The following is a 15,510-nucleotide window of genomic DNA, read 5'->3' on the forward strand; positions in this document are numbered from 1 at the left end:
TACATATTTGATTCTCCCTAGATTTGTTTTTCTAGTCTACCTGGATTAGCACAGTATCTCATTTATCAGATCAGGTGATTGGATTTATTGGCCAAAATTAATTCATTCCCTACATCTTTTTAAAAACTCCTTATACAAATAGATAAGGAATCCTACTCAGTTTGAACCGTCTACATAACTGTTTGCATAATCACTGCATTACTTATTGAAAATCAACCTCAAGATTTGTGTTGCAATGGAGGGAATTCCATACTACACTTGGATTACTTAATAACTAAATTTGTTTGATGGGATACACTCTGTTATACTAAATTTAGTGTTGCCAAGTTAATTAGAAATTTCTTTCCTTCTAGATCAGTGGTTCTCCAACTTCCTAATGCCATGATCCTTTAATACAGCTCCTCATGGTATGGTGACCCCCTCAACAATAAAATTATTTTCATTGCTGTTTCATAACTGTAACTTTGCTACTGTTACGAATCAGATGACTCCTGTGAAAGGGTTGTTCGACCGCCAAAGGGGTCGTGACTCACAGGTTGAGAACTGCTGTTCTGGATTAATGATGCAATTATCAATCCTAACCAAAATGGGAAATTCTGCTTTGGTTTAGTTACTCTTCAGCATGTAAGGAAAAAATTCCTAGTTGACGCTTCTTTTATGAGATTAAGACTTTTGAGATAACTTGGCAGACTAAAGGCTAACACCTATCTATTAGAAATAGAAAATAAGATACTAGGCCAACGTGGAAGAAGAAATCCAGTGTTCAGCACTTCTGACTCTGAGAGAATCTGGCTGAACAAAATTCACATCTATTGAACGATAGAAATTTACATGTTAGGGTTCGATTCAAGTGAGAATGTGTCAGAACCAGTGTCAGAACAAGAGTGACCCCGAATTCTGGAGGGGAGCTGTGAATGGCTTCTGATTTCTGTAGTCTATTGTGGGAAAGTATCACAACACCGATCTTCATATACGAGGTGGGACAATACAAAAACTTACTAAGGTACCTGCATATTTGCTACTCTGTGACATCATTGGGGAAAGGAGAGGGGGAAAATCATTAAATAAATATAAAGATACATGTTCACATGGAATTTTTAAGGCCCAACAGATGTATTAAGTTCAGAAGTGGTGAGTATATTATTTTTTGAAAAAAAAAATGCTGCTGTAAACAATAGTATATTACATTTAAAAATAACCTCTGGGGAAGGGGCAGTTGACAGATGTAGAAGGCGCATGATATTTTCATTAAAATTTGGTTGTTTTCAGTACTATCAGAAAAAAATGGAGAAAACATGATGTAGTTTTATGTAATTGTCAGTAAGGGAGATATTAGCAGTTGCCAATCTGGAAACTGCTGTCATATTTTTCCCTTTCTACAAAGGAAGCATTGTCAAGAAAAAATATACACAGGAAAATGGAGGATTGGTACCTGCTTTTGCAATTCCGTGCCATTTGTTAGGCTTACTAAGGAAAGAGAAACTCAAGAAAAAGAACATGTCTTTGCCAGAGATTTTCAGATTTTCTTCAAAATTATTTAGGACCTCAAAGAAATTCTTAAGTGTAGTTTTTATTCTATCAATATATGCCATGATAGAAGTTTAAAAAGATACATTTAAATTTTTTGTTTAAAATAACAATAATAAATCAATTATGTGTTATTTTTTTACATAAAAATTTAAAACTAATATTCAAATAAAAATGAAAAGGGTGGTCTAGTTTTACTTTTTAGCCAAATAAAATATCTAAGTAAAAAACCTGCCAATGTGCCAATTCAGACTCATAAAGCCTCTATTGGACAGAGTAGATTTGCCCCCACTGTATTTCTGTGACTTTAAATCTTTAAAGGAGCAGACAGATTTACATTAATCCACAGAAACAACGGGGGATTTCAAATGCCTGATCTTTAAGTTAGCAGCTCACTCAGAACCCCTGTACCATTAGGGCTTCTAGAAACAGCTGGGGTCTCTTACGTTTGCATTTGCTATCTGTTGCAACATCATGTGTCAAGTAACGTGTCAAATGCATCATTGTACAGGAAATGAGATCCAAAGGGAAATAATATCTTAGTGTTATTGTGAAATCATGTTGACCATATAGATCTCATGAAAGGATTTCAGAGAGCTCAGGGATTCCTGGTTCACACTTTGAGAATCCATTCTTCAAGACTGTACCTAGTATATCCTTATAAAAGTGAAAGCAATCACATGAATTTTAATGAGAGAGGACTCCTGTTAAACTCTATCCTTGTTATTGTGATCACCCTTTAAATATTCGATTTCTATATACTAACCCAGTATTACAAAGACCAATGCAATTGGAAGGTTTGTTTTAAGTGAATTTCATATCACTCTTTACAAGACTCGGGGGACTTTGGGGGTGTGGTGGGTTGCCAGGGAGGAAGATGAGGCTGCCTGCTCTCATAAAGATGGACAGTCTCAGAAACTCCAGGGAGCAGTTCTGCTCTGCCCTGTGTCAGTGTGTTGTGTATAGAAAGCAGGCATCCTGATGGCAGAGGAGTTGCTGCTAACAAAAATGGGTGAATTGAATCCATTATTCACTTTGTGGGAGAAAGAGTGTGGTGATCAGTTTCCATAAAGATTGACAGCCTGGGAAACCCTTTGATGCAGCCCTACTGTATTCTATAGAGTTTCTTTAAGTTGGAAATGATTCACCAGCGATGTTTTGAGGGTTTTATCACGAGGCAGGAGTAGGTGGAGGTTCACAAAGCAGTTTAGCTCCCATTTAACAATTGCTACACCAGTCGTTCAATGGCGTTGACTACACTTCACACGGCGTGGACATGCTCATATCTGTTCTGCTCATCCCATTTCCATCCAACTAGTTTCTCCACCCCCTGACATCCTCATCTTTGTTCTAAAGCAATTTTTTGGTTTGTTTTTAAAACAGTTTTTTTTTGTTTGTTTTAAAGTAATTTTTGACAGTTTGTTTCACAGAGATTTTGCTGTTGTTGTTTGTTTTCAGGAGCACAGTATTTATGGGTGATATTTATTACTTTTTGAGCCAATTTGTGATTTAGCTGCCAGGGGACCTGGGGTTAATTTTGATTTTAGGTTGGAAGAATCTTTCAGGGCAATTGTCTCAGGAAATCCTCCTGTCTCAATGTGAGGTTTCATTCCACATTTTGCTTGACATATATGTTTTTTATATTATTTTATAATGGTTAAGTGCTGGACTATTAATCCAATGGTTGGTGGTTCAAATCCACCCATAGGCACCTTGGGAATTAGGCTTAGCTATCTCCTCCTGAAGTTCACAGTTATGGAAGCCCTATTGAACACAGTTCTACTCTCTTCCACATGAGACTGCCAGGCACTGGGATTAACTTGACGACAAATAGTAACAACGGGACAGCAATATAATAATATAATTTTAATCATGGTAAATTTTATGGAATATAAAACTCTTAACTCACTGTCATTGAGTCAATGCTGATTCAGTGACCGTTTAGGACAGGGTGGGACTGCCCCTGTGGGTTTCTGAGACTTTAATTCTTTATGGGAGGAGAAAGCCTCATCTTTTTCCAAAGCAGTGACTGGTCATTTCAAATGTCAGACTTCCCAGTTAGCAGCCCAATGCACATCCTATTATGCTACCAGGATTTTATGAATTTGGGGGAGGGGGGAACAGAATAGAAATCCTCTTATACAGATTTGTAATGGCTTACTTAATTTTTTTCACCTGAAATCTTGGAATAAAATAGTAGGTTTTGTATTTTGCAATTTTTTATTTTAAGTTTGTTGCTCATGGTTTTCAGAATTTAAAGAAGGAAAATTTAACTGGATGACATTGGGAGAAACTAGGGCCGGTGGCATTCAAGGAACATTAAAACTCAAACGATGAATGTTCTTTTTCATCCCCATATTTCATTCCTGATTTTATCAGCCTGGTAAAAACTCCACATTTGAAGAAGGCACATTTGTAGTGTTGAAAGCAGGTTTTGTAGTGGCTGGATAAAAGGGCTGCTTATTTTGTGGATGGTGTCTCCTGTCCAGAGACCGTGTGTTACTCGGAGTCACACAATAGTCCAGCAGGTATGAGGAAGCTCATGGATAGAAAGAAAGAACTGGAAGCTAATCTATATTTCAGAACAAGTACAAAGACTGTGCTGTTCAGCCATGGCCATTGGATCCCAGAGCTGCGTATCGTGGGATATCTACAGCTCCATCAATACATGGAATGGGGCATTACCCTTTCACCCTGCATTTGAAATGTTTATGTAAAAAAAGAGAGTTTGTGGAAAACAGCAAAAATTAAGTCTGGAAAAAATGTTTCCTTCCTTTTCTCTAAAATGCATTTCCTAGAAAACTTGAGAAGTTCAGTGACAAAGTCACCTTCCTATTGGAACCAGGAATAAGATTTACCAAGAGTGAGCCTGTTTGTTGAGGTTGTGGCGACTCAGGCCCAGGGACTTTGAACTTTATACATATGTTAGAAGATGGACAGCAATTCAAAAGCTTGGTTACCGCCCAGAGTTCCTAATTCCAGGTCGATGCTTGTAATGGTCATGACATAATGGTTTTGCACTTTGAAAAAAAGTTGCATAATTGCCCTATAATAAAATAAGCAAAACTGTTGGCACAGACATCTTTTGTGATTTGGGGCAATTATATTGTTGTTGTTTTAAAATTTAAAAACAGAATCCACCACACTAACATTCACCTACAGAAATTGAATAAAAATCTATTTCACCCAAAACTTTTCTTTAATCGTTTCATTGGGGGCTCATACAACTCTTATCACAATCCACACTTACATCATTTGTGTAAAGCACATTTGTACATTCATTGCCCTCATCATTCTCAAAACATTTGCTCTCTACCTAAGCCCCTGGCATCAGTTCCTCATTTTTCCCCTTCCTCCCCACGTTTCCCTCCCTCATGAACCCTTGATAATTTATAAATTATTATTTTGTCATGTCTTGCCCTGTCCGACGTCTCCCTTCACCCACATTTCTGTTGTCCATCCCCTAGGGAGGAGGTTATATGTAGATCCTTGTAATCCGTTCCCCCTTTCCAGCCCACCCTCCCTCTACCCTCCCAGTATTGCCACTCACACCACTGGTCCTGAAGGGATCATCTGCCCTGGATTCCCTGTGTTTCCAATTCCTATCTGTACCAGTGTACATCCTCTGGTCTAGCCAGATTTGTAAGGTAGAATTGGGATCATGATAGTAGGGGAGGAGGAAGCATTTAGGAACTAGAGGAAAGTTATATGCTTCATCATTGCTACATCGTGCCCTGACTGGCTCGTCTCCTCCCTGAGACCCTTCTGTAAGGGGATGTCCAGTAGCCTACAAATGGGCTTTGGGTCTCCACTCTGCACTCCCCACTTCATTCACTATGATATGATTTTTTGTTCTGATGATGCCTGATACCTGATCCCTTCGCCACCTCATGATTGCACAGGCTGGTGTGCTTCTTCCATGCGGGCTTTGTTGTTTCTCAGCTGGATGGCCGCTTTCATCTAAAACTTATACATGGACCTTATGCTAATAAAGTGGGAAGATAATTTAAAAATTAGGTCAAAAGCAGATAATAAAGACAAAGTTGAAGGTCTGGAATGATGAAAATGAATCAATTTGTAATAACTACAGAGATAATCTAGTTTAGTTGATAAGCTTATTTTTGTTTGCTTGTTTTCCCTTGAATGTATACGCTAGCTTTCAATGAGATCCATCACCACTATGCTGGGGGAACACTCTTTTTTGTGTGAGAGATTTGGCCTTTTCTGGCATCCAAAGAATATGGGGAGCATAAAGTAGGGCATGTTTTGGATCACGGAAGAACAGTCCAATCAATTAGCTCTGATAGCAAAAGAGAATAGAGATGGTGCTTCTGAGGTTCCCCCTTTCATGACTCAGAGTCATGTGCAGCTGTAGGAAATAGCCTGTTTGTTTTTCATTTTAAAGGAGAAGCAGGAATAGCAAGTTTGATACCATGTTTATTTTCTTCTGACAATGTGAGACCTTTAGAGCAAAGACCAATCTTGGTGAGGCATTTTCAACTTGTAGCCAATGATCAAGACACCTGCGGGCCTAAGTTGGTATGCAAAGGAACCCACCTTATAGGTGGAAATGCCCGAGAACATACTTCTCCAAAACAAAACCTAATTGTCCTTCATTCTTCCTTCACTGTAGTAAAGCAATTAGTTTACTAAAAATAAGTTCTCAGCTTTCTTTCTCTCTTCCTAAGATGCAATACTGTGATTCTAGGTGTCCCAGGTAATTTGCATGGCAATTCCCTCCTTCCTTCTCTCCCTCTCCCATGGGGCAGTGTGCAGAGGCCATAAAGCTGTAAAGGACTTAAAGCAAGAGCATCTTTGAATCCATACTCCTCCCACAAAAAAAACAGAAAAAAAGTTCCTCGGGGCAGAGCCTTCATAGTATGACTTTTCCCACTAGGTGAGCATCAATCAACTCTCTCTGAGTTAGTGCACCTAGTGGCATCACCTGGGAAGGTACTCGCTGGTCACAGTGAACTTTATCATAAAAGCAGTTTCATTCAAACCTTCCTTTGTGTGTGTGTGATAGCTGGTTTAGGAGAACAGCATGGGGCTGTGAAACTTTGTTTTCTGCTCAGGAAAACTGACATCTAAGAAATTATCTTGATTTTTAAAAACCTGTGGTTTGGATGAAGCGAGCACAGTCTTCTTGCTTCTGAGAAATGTGTACATAGGTACTGCAGTCATTTTGTATTCTCATTATGTAAGTTAACTCTTTCATTTGGGGAAAATTCAGAAAGCCTCCCAATCTACTAACAAAATCACAATATAGCCTAATTTCACTGCACAGAGATAATTGTAGTTTTACTTTTGATATCAATCTATCCAACTATTCATCATCCATTATCTAATGGTGTTTTACTAAACTTGGGATCTTAATATACACATGCCTTGATAATATAATTTATTTCCACATATGATTAAATCATTAATGTACATAATTTTAAATATGTATTTTCAAGTATTTTGTTTCCTTATATATATGCACAATGGTCTTTAAAAGCCCTTTAGTGTTAGACATTGAAGTAGTTTTCCTACTGTTTTTATAAATAAATCTATAATAAATATGCTATGGATAAGCCTCTATATATTTTTTCTGTTATTTGTTTTGGTAAATTCTTGAAAATGTAATTCTTTGGTCAATAGAAAATCACATTTTAAAGATTTTGCCATAAACAAGACCATTCATTTATTCATCAGAAAGATATTGTGAGTTCTCACTATAATACCAGGAACCATCTGGGTAAACTTGGTGCTATAGCTGTGAACAAAATACTTCAAAGCCTGTGTCTTTAAGGAGTGTTTGTTACTCCAATGGCCATTATGCCTAGTGTTGAGCCAAAAGACAATAGATAAGATAAAAAAGTAAAATGGAAAATGTCAAGAGAAAAACTAAAGCAGAAGTGGATAGACAGTATGTAGAAGGTAGAGAGAGATAGAAGCTGCAATTTTAAGTCAATTAATTAAAGAAAGCTTTGCTTTTGGTTTCAAGAAGTGGATATTTTTTGGTAAATACCTACAGAAAGGAAAGTATCTGTAATGAATTCAAAACCCCTCAGCCAACAATGACCTTTCATTCTTGGCAAAGGGGTTTTGAAAATGTTGAAAAGCAAGGATGTTATTTTAGGACTAAGATGTGCCTGACCCACGTCATGGTATTTTCAACTGCCTCACATGCCTCTGCAAGTTGGACTGTGAATACGGAAGACCGAAGAGTCGATGCGTTTGAATCGTGCTGCTGGCCGAGAAGACTAAAAGCACCCTGGTCTGCCGGTCGAACAAACAGATCTGTCTTGGATGAAGCGCAAGCCAGAGTGTTCCTTAGCGGTTAAGAGGTGACACTTCGTCTTACATACTTTGGGCACATTGTCGGAGAGAGCACTCTCTGGAAAAGGCCATCATGTTTGATAAAGTGGGGTGGCCGTGAAACAGAGGAAGGCCCTCGGTGAGATGGAGGGACACAGTGACGGCAACCGGGGGCTCAAACGTCAGGACAACTGTGAGGATGGTGCAGGACTGAGCAGCTCTTCACTCTGCTGTACGCAGGGTCCCTGTGAGTCAGAACTGAGTCAATGGCACCTGAGAGCTATATCAACAGCCCCAAATTCACTTTGCACATGTAGAGAATTGGGAAGCGGTCCAGGTATCTGGAGCTCAGTGAACAAGGTTGTATGTTGTAGGATATGATGAGGGAAATAAGGCAATAGATTGTGTCGAATCTTCTGGGTCATTGCAAAGAAGTGGCTTATTTTCTAAGTAACATGGAATACTGTTGAAAGAGTTTGAGTAGAGAAATGAAATGAAATATGAGTAGAATTATTTGGGGTTAGAGTCAAAACAAAAAACCAAACCCTTAACCTTGAAATTCATTTTGACTTGTTGTGAACTTCTCTATAGGGTTTCCAAGGCTCTAAGTCTTTACAGGAGAAGACAGTTTCATGTTGTTCCTTCTGAGAGGCTGGTGGGTTTGAACCACCGACCTTGTGGTTAGCATCCAAACACTTACCTGACAGCTGTGGGGTTCAGGACAAAAGCAAGCAATTCAATGGGGGAGATTTTTGCAGTATTACTGAAAAAAGTAATGTCACTTGGACAGAAATAATAGCTGTGAAAATTATGGGAAGTCATCAGAACCCGAAGAACCTAAAGATATAGCTGGTAGGGTTGACTGAGTGACTGAAAGTTAGAAGGAAGAGAAAGAAAATGGTTAAGACTCCAGGCTTGTTTATATTTGGCTTAGGCAACTGCAAGCATACAGTTGTCCCTACCTGAGGTGAGGAAGACAGAGGAGGAGCGTGTGTGAGGAAGAATGTCAGTGTTAAATAGGATGAATTTGAAATGGTAGGAAGATGGAGTAAGCAGTGAGATTTGGAGCTAAGAGAAAATTTATAATTAAAATATACTTCAGGATATCATCAGTATTGTATCAGTCTGTTATTGTGGTGGAGGAAACAACCACAGAATCTCAATGCATAATATAACAATGAGCTTTTATTTCTCAAACATCTGAAAGTTGAGTGCTATCTGCTCATCTGAGTCTGGCCTAGCTGGGCAAGTCTGCTAGATCAGAGCTACGGCCTTTGCTCTTGCTGAGGGGTTGGTGTTGATATAAGCCATCTGTCTGCACTTAGCTTCAGTGGCTCCAGCCACCTTCTTATCCTGGTGGAGGCAGACACCTCAGGGGAAGCCCCAGCCCATTTCATGTCTAATAATATCCCACTCTCACGACCAAGTCACAGACCGAGCCCCAAACCAGGGAGGAGGGCATTTCACCCTGCTTCTTGTAGGAGGCACTGCAGAGTTCCATAGCGAAGCCCGTGGGCACATAGAGAAGGGCAGAAAGGAGGACACTGACTTGTTTGATCACCAACATGTTTAAAGCATGGGTCTGGCTGAGATCCAGAGTGACCGCACCAGTGGATTCTCTCACCAGCTGTGGCTGGGAGTTTCTGTTCTTTCTGCGCTGGGCCAGCTCCTGGTATCATTTTAGAATTGATTTGCCAAGGTGAGCAAAGAAACACAACCCTTTTGTTGTCGCTACAAAAACTTTATTTCAAAACCCAACGGAAGACATAGAAGTGCTTCAAATTAGTGTGATTTTAATTTCCCCTAAGTGTTTTCTTTCAACAGATTGTTATGCCTCATTCTAGTGACCAGAAAGAGCATTTTCCCAATAGATTTTGTTCCTTTTTATGTTTAACCATCCTTTCCCCTTCTATTTAACTACTAAACTGAGATGAGAATGGATTTCAAATGAATGGTGTTTAACTCTAATCCAAACCTCTATTTACCTTCCTTTTAGTCCATGACAACTAAGCATAAAAATTATTTTTAGTATGAACAAAACGAAGCAATTATATATACATATATATATTATAATTCTAAAAACATTTATTGAAATGTTGACTCACACTTGCAGTCTTTATAATATATATGGAGAAGCTGTCACACAAAACATTATCAGTTACCTCTGCAGATGGGAGCCTATCAATTTAGAATCATTATTGTGAGAAAGTGACCTATGAAGCTCTGTGGTGCAAGGTCCACCTATGCCTGGTCATTCGCAGAAAAGGGCATTATGCCTTATTTACAATGCACACAATCTGTTCAAAACCTTTGAAACGCCTGATGAGTGGGATGCGTATATTTTCCGTCAGTTGAAAAACAACGTTAGGATTCCTAAGATATGACAAAAATACATATTTTTAAAGACTAAGATACTTATAAGAGAGATTCTAATATTAAGATCTCAAACTTTGTTCACATGCAAATTGCACGTGCATTCAGCAGTAATCTTAGAAACCAGCACGTGGATGTGAAGCTATGGGAACACTTCAAACAGGAGAAAGATATTTCATTTTCGGTAATTGCACTGAAATTATGTTTTTTCTCTTGCACATGTTAGCTAAAGAGCACAGCACTACATACTTTAATGTAAAAATAGAAAATCCATTAAGAAATAAAAGCACCGTTGATCCCATTGCTTGAGACAAATGTTCCTCTTATTCATTCACAGTGGGTTTGTTCTCTCAGAACAAGACTTTTTGCCTTGCTTTGAATTTGATCCAAAGGAATATGTGTGCTGAGCTCTAATTAACTACACTGCAGCAATTGGAATTTTGAATTTAGGAATAGATTTATAATTTTATTGTTTCATAAGTCCTACCTTGATATCAAATGACCTTGATCTGTATACCCATTATATTTGCTTACTTTGTTGTTGTTTTTTTGCAAATGCAAAATATGCATAATGCTAAGAGTATGCTTTCTGAGATAATGAAGCAGGTGGAAGGCGATTATTTGGTGTGGGGGTCAGCCAATAGACGTCAAACACAGCTGGATTCAAAAGAGGTCTGAATCTCTCTTGGGCATTACTTCCTCCACCCAAGTCAATGTGACAAGACAGCGTGTGCATATGTGGCACAAAGCTGAGAACTGTCATGAAGTCAGATTGTTATAATATAAAATAAAACAACTCAGGCAAAATAAAAACTGAAGGACATGCATTTTCTAATATCATTGCATTTTGATGTTGGCTAATTAAATACATATGCTCATTCTTTAGCACTTTTATAGCATAGCTCAAAACTCAATAACCAAACCCACTGTCTTTGAGCCAAATGTTACACATGCATAAGGTAAACGGTCTTTAACTTTGCTATGTTAGCTGCTTCCAGTTTAGTGGTAGGCTAAACAGATGCTGACATCACTTTTAGGAATATATTCTTCTGGTGCCTGCCTATGTGTTTAGAGTTTATATCCGAGGAAACAGTGTAACACCCATAAATGTGTGGTTTGCAATTTTACCCTAATATCCCAGGGTATTCCAAAATCACACTTGATAAGCATTGTAGATAATTGCAAGTATGTGTTCTAAAAGGCAAAGTAAAATTTCATCCAGAAGTCTCCAAATGTTTATATTAGAATTTTACGAAGTATGCATATGTAAAAAATATACATATAATGACCTAGAGATTTTAAAAATACCCTATAGAGAATGATTGTATCCATGAATATGTCTGTCTGTTTCTGTTTGTGTGTATGCAAGCATATGTGTATGTGAGAGAGAATGAACCTATTCATTAATGGATATATTTATGCTGAGGATTATACTGAACATATAAATATATATGATAAGTACAATGTTGAAAAGCTAAGGCTATAACAACCTAAGAAATAGAAATAACAGGCAGTGTCTTGATGGCACACATACACATATTCTTACGTCTCTATCTAAATGCTGCAAAATTAATACACTTTAGTTGTGACTTGCATGAAGGTTTTTTATAGTTGGAATCCCTCCTGTAGTCATACTCATAACTTATAACATGAGAATGTGGTTTGATTTACCTTTAAACTTTACAACAATACCATTTCTAATGTCCGTAGTCTCTATCTGGAAGAGAGAATGACATTTTGATGTGGTCAGTGGAGGCAGTTTAGTTTTACAAAACCTCATTGACTCACATGCTCACTAGACTTGAATAAATGTCAGGATTAAGCTTTACTGTTAAAATGGTAGCATGCCAATGGATGGTCTCTTAAACAGGATTTCATTATCTAAATGCTAAATGAACTTTTTTCTTTTCCCTCATTTGTTTCTGTGAGAGGATGGGGTACAAAGTTCTCACAGCTGCCAGACAAAGAAAGACTGTATTTTCAAGAGTGGTTGGAAGCACAAATGTTGATTATTTGAATGAAAGAATTTAATTAAGTTTCCTAAAGAACAGGATTTTACTGACATCATTGATTGGCAAAATGGAGCAGGGAAATACAGTATTTAACATTACAATATTTTCCTCTTAATGATGCTAGTATTAGATCTTGGCTGGTGTCCTGGAATGTGCACAATGGCTTGGCAATACATTTATTATTTTGCAATTGCAGATGTGGAGCTTTGGGGTGTGAAGGTCCCTTTGCCAAGTTGGTTTTGGGAAAAGGACCAAAGCAATCATTTGATTTCCTTGTCTGTACGCATATCCTTGTTTATGAAATAGGTTTAAATTCCAAAATCAGAAGGTCATAAGATCACAAACAGTACTCAGTTAACATCCCAAAGCGATTTTCCAATGCCAATGAAAAATAAAACTACCAACCTTTATCGTAACTCACTGTCATCCATGCTGACTCGTAGTTATCCTTTAGGACGGTAGAACTGCCCAGTGGATTTCCAAGACTGTATCTCTCTTCACAGAGTAGAAAGCCCAGTCTTTCTAGCACAGAGCAGCTGGCGATTTTAAACTGTTGACCTCGCAGATCACAGCCCAAGTTGTAGCACTACACCACACAGGTTACAACCTTTATTGCAGTCCTTAGAAATAATTTAATGTGCATAAAGTATCTTCAGATAATTACTCATATCCCTAAAATTAGATAATTTCTACAAGTTCTGTGATGATATTTAAGGTAATACTTTACTTAATATTTGTTGTGCTAGACAGTGTTGAAGAAAATTGTTTTACACCATCCCTACTTAGCCACACTAACCAGTACAAATGGATAAGGAATTTCAATATTAAAGTCATCAATATAAAGAATATTGATAATAGTAGTAAGTCATACCAAATAATATTTAATATGGTTTATTGTCATCAGTAAATTAGCCAATTTATTAATTAGTGAGTTAATTAATTTGGTTTACATATATTACCATATTTGAGAAAAATAATAGTGGGAGTCCAATTTTTTTTATAGTAGATTCTGAAAGTATCAGTTATTGCTAGGAACTGTGTATTCATCTTTGCTTGTTTCAGCATGAATAGAATTGAAAGACATCCAGTACTGTTATTTACCACACAAGCGAATGCAATCACTTTCAGTGTGATATCCAACAGGTAAAATAACTTCTTTGAGCCTAAATTTCCTAAAATGATAAAAACAGATAAGATTAAGATCTACTTTAATGGTGTTGAAGGATAATATAGGGGGTACCAAACAAACAAACAAACAAACAAACAAACAAACCAGAATTGCACTGGGCAGAGCAGAGCTTTTGGTAGCATGCATTTTTCCCGCTAGGTGAGCATTGTTCAACTCATTCTGAGTTAGTGCACCCAGTGGCATCGCCTGGGGAGGTTCTCTTGGGTCATGGTGAATTTTTTCTTAAGAGCAGTTTGCTCAAACATCATTTATTGTGATGGCCAATTTAAGAGAACAGCATGCAGCTGTGAAATTTTATTTCCTGCTCAGAAATAGATGTTGCAGAAACTGTTGTGATGTTGAACACAGCTTACAAGGACAGCACTATGGGAAAAGCTCAAGTGTATAAGTAATTTTGAAATGCATAATCATATATGCATTTCAAAAAAGGTGAAATGTTGATTGATGACAAACCTCGTTCTGGACTTCAGTCGACTTCCTGAATGTACAAAAATGTCAACTCATGGTGCATTTGAAGTTCATTCCACCAGGTCAGACTGTTAATCAAGTTTTCTATTTAGAGGTTCTGAAGAGATTGCATAACAGTGTGTCACCAAAAAGGCCTGATTTGTGGCAGATAAGGGACTAGTTTTGCCATCATGACAATGCACTTGTTCACATAGCCATCTCAGTGAACCAATTTTTGACAAAAACAGCATGCCTCTCTTGTCCCTTGCACCTATTCACCTGACCTTGCTCTGTGTGACTTCTTTTTGTTTCTATGAATGAAGAGGAACATTAAAAGACAGTGATTTGATGACATAGAAAAGGCAAAGAAAAAAACAAGGGAAATGCTGTCAGCCATCCAAACAGATGAGTTTGAAAAATGTTACCAAGGATGGAATCACAGATTTGACAAATGTATTAAGTGTAATGGAGGGTACTTTGAAGGTGATCAGGTTGTTTAAAAAATTTTTTAATTAATAACTTTGAGAAAAAAGTCCACCTTTGGGGGTATCTCCTTGTATATGTAATACATTGAACTCATTCTCAGAATACAATTTGCATTTTATAAATGTTAGTTTCATAATTTTATATAATGTATATTAAGCACATCTGTGTATACATGCATAAGCACATCTGTGTATACGCGCATATATAATATTTATATTTTCAAATATGTATAAATATGAGTGTATACCTAAATTGCTTAGATTTCCTATTTATTAAAAAAAGTGTTCATCACACAAGCGGGACATGTGTTTAGCCGACAGTTTTATGTTTACCATATCCAACAACAAATTCTCACAACCTTGTCTCCTGTAATACATGCAACCATTTACCTAATTGGACAAATTGTAAATTCAGCAAGAGCTTTGTTTGAAGATATTTTGAAATTGTCCTATTTTGTCTTCTACTGGCTTCATCTTTGAATAAACCAGAGGCAGTATTAAAGTATCTATTAAAAAGTTGACCTACTTACGTGTAATGAACTTTTTTTGCTTCTATCAGGCTAAACAGACATGGTCTAACCTTATCAGTTAGTTTTCACCTAAGCATGATACAACACTGGCATAAAGGAAAATAAGAATATAGGTTAGACATATAGTAGCTTATAGATATATGGTTTACACATCCTATGATAATGCAATGTTTTACCGGAACAATTACATTGTTTCTTTTATGGCTTCTCTAAAATTCTAATGATTGTCTTGCTTTCATCTAAGATATGCAAGTTTCATTTTTGATCTATAATGATTCAGAGGATATTATTTGAAAATTACTTTGGATTCAGTTTGTACTTTCCAAAATATAACTGTTAACTTAATTGCTAAGTTGCCCAAATTTGTAAGTGCCCAAATCTGTAGAAACCATTCAATTTAATTACTACTCAGATACCATAATTATGGAAATGCATTTCTTTGTATTGATTCCAATGCTTTCTCCTATAATCGTATTTGATGAAGCTGTTGTCCTAGAACTCATTCTCTTCAGGAAACGAAATTTGTATACTCTCAGGGTTGCACCAGAGAGACAAAGCCAACATCCTCTGTTGTGTTAGTAATTCCCAGTAGATTCTCTGTTAACATGTATGATTTTGGGTCTTAGTGAACATCAACATTAGGT

This window comes from Echinops telfairi, unplaced genomic scaffold, assembly GCF_000313985.2.
Source record: "Echinops telfairi isolate 266 unplaced genomic scaffold, ASM31398v2 ScPeMD7_23;HRSCAF=83, whole genome shotgun sequence".
Classification (NCBI taxonomy): Eukaryota; Metazoa; Chordata; class Mammalia; order Afrosoricida; family Tenrecidae; genus Echinops; species Echinops telfairi.